The sequence below is a fragment of the Ovis aries genome, chromosome 12 (assembly GCF_016772045.2).
Source record: "Ovis aries strain OAR_USU_Benz2616 breed Rambouillet chromosome 12, ARS-UI_Ramb_v3.0, whole genome shotgun sequence".
In the NCBI taxonomy this organism is placed as follows: Eukaryota; Metazoa; Chordata; class Mammalia; order Artiodactyla; family Bovidae; genus Ovis; species Ovis aries.
The window spans coordinates 66735189-66737553 of record NC_056065.1 but is presented as its reverse complement, the minus strand read 5'-3'; the positions used below and the strand labels follow the sequence as shown (position 1 = coordinate 66737553).

Below are 2365 nucleotides of genomic sequence, written 5' to 3'. Positions count from 1 at the left end.
TATGCATACGTAGGTACAACTTCTTTATCCATTCATCTGTTAATTGACACTTAACTTGCTGTTAGTTCACCTCTTTGAGCTTCCATTTCTTTACAAATAAATAAAGATAATGGTATTTTTTAAAAAAGAAAAAAACTTTGCTATAAGAAAGCTATGAGAGAGATACATAACTTGGTGCTGGCATAGACCAGACACTTAATAAATATGAGTTTCATTTCCTCTCTCACAAGCACAAAGTGTGAGCAACCATGGCCTATACTGGCCTCACTGAGCCTCTTCCTGTGATGAGCATGTTCTGGGGCTTCATCGGTTTCCTGGTGCCCTGGTTCATCCCTAAGGATCCCAACCAAGGAGTTATCATCACTATGCTGATGACCTGTTCCGTTTGTTCATCTTTTGGCTGATTGCAATTCTGGCTCACATCAGTCTTCTCTTTAGAACACGCTTGAAAAATGAAACTGTCTGGTACCTCGAGTATCATTGACCTTGAGGAAGAAGGCTTGCCTGCCAGTACTCAGTCATTGAGGTCACAAAGAGAACTCCTCTAGATGCAAAATCACTTCCATCCCCAGACCACCTTCCTTGATTAGCCCCCTTTGGCAATCAGCTGCTTTAAACGTTCACACCATATCTGAACATTTTATTCTACAGCGCAGTGATTTTTTCCTGTCATCACTTTTACACTTTGATGAGTGATGTGCCCACTTAATCTAAACTGTGCTGCCTCAATGAAATGATTAGGTACTCTTCTGAGAGATAACGTTACTCTCTCCTTGGAACCAGTGATTTTGAAGATGGCTCCTACCTGCTCACAACATGAAAATCAGTGAGTGTTTAAAAATGTTACGTGACAATAAGACTCCAGGGGGGCCGTCAGTAGGAAAACTTGTTCAGAGGGAAGATTTGTCCCACCAGAATTATACCAAAGTATATTTTCAGGATGAATTTCTTATTTCTACTACCTTTTGGAATAAATTATTTTTCTGCTTTCAAAAAAAAAAGAAACAATACCACGAAGTATGGTTTAAATAAATGTGAATATGACTTTGTCTCATTGAGCAGGTCAGAAGAAAGTCTTGTTTGTACAGATCTTTCTCAGCAAAGGTACGTTAGGCCCTACTTAGATCTGTGCTATTTGTGAACAATTTTATATTCATCTCCCAAGGGGAAGCTAAGCCACCCTCCATTAAATGAATCTCCAAGGACACCTACAACATATATGCATTGATTCTTCTTGATATGGAATCTCCCATAATATCACTTTTTTGGGCTCCTCTCTCAGATTTTCAAATGTTTTGGATTAGGTGCTCATTTATTTTCTGGCTTTATTATTCTGAGTCCCCACATTTTTAATGCCTTTTAGATATGCAGGCATGAGTTTTGATCAATGCTGTAGCATTATTCATGCAATATGATTTCTTTTTATTATAATTTCAGCTGGAAGACTGCTCTTTTTGTTTGTCATGCAAGCATAGACTTGCTACAGAGAAATTTCTGTTGCAACGCCTTGTAGACTAAATACAGCAACGCCTTGTATTTTCATGATCAGCACTCTGGTATTTAATAATCCCTTGATACCAAAATTCTTATGCTATATAATAGTTTTATTTTTAAGAATTTATTTTCCCTTGCAATGGTTTTCAATATGGAAAGAAAAATACTGCTTTTATTTAGTGTCAAATATTGTGCCCATACTCCATACTTCTATTCTAAAAATAATTTAAACTCAGTACTTTGATCAGATTCCAAAGCAGTTATAATTAGCTCATAGGGTCAAATATCCAGAGTATCTCAATCTGGAGTATTCAAAAGACAATTATGCCATCAGCCTAAATAAGTCATGATAAGTCATGATATGGCAGGTTTCAATGCATCTGATGAAATTCAGCAGAGATTTTCCTTTGCTATTTTTAATCTCCTACTCATTTAAGTAGAGTACTTAAAAAGTATGATATCTGGATCATTTATATGTGGAATCTAAAATATGGCACGAGTGAACCTATCTACAAAACCGAAAGGGAGTCATAGACATAAAGAACAGACTTGTGGTTGCCAAATGGAAGTGGAGGGAAAGAGAAGACTGGAAGTCTGGGGTTGGTAGACGGTAGATAGCCTGGTGGGTGGGCTGCTGTCCATAGATCTCACAGTCAGACACGACTGAAGCAACTTAGCATGCATGCATGCATTGGAGAAGGAAATGGCAACCCACTCCAGTATTCTTGCCTGGAGAATCCCAGGGACAGGGGAGCCTGGTGGGCTGCCGTCTATGGGGTCGCACAGAATTGGACACGACTAAAGCGACGCAGCAGCAGCAACAGATGGTAGATGCAAACTGTTACATTTGGAATGGATAAACAACAAGGTC

At 38.6% G+C, this 2365-nt stretch overlaps 1 pseudogene; it reads left to right on the top strand.

The window, feature by feature from the left end:
* Nucleotides 1-248: 248 nt before the first annotated feature.
* Nucleotides 249-484, top strand: LOC114117302 (V-type proton ATPase subunit e 1-like; annotated as a pseudogene).
* The last annotated feature ends 1881 nt before the right edge of the window (nucleotides 485-2365 follow it).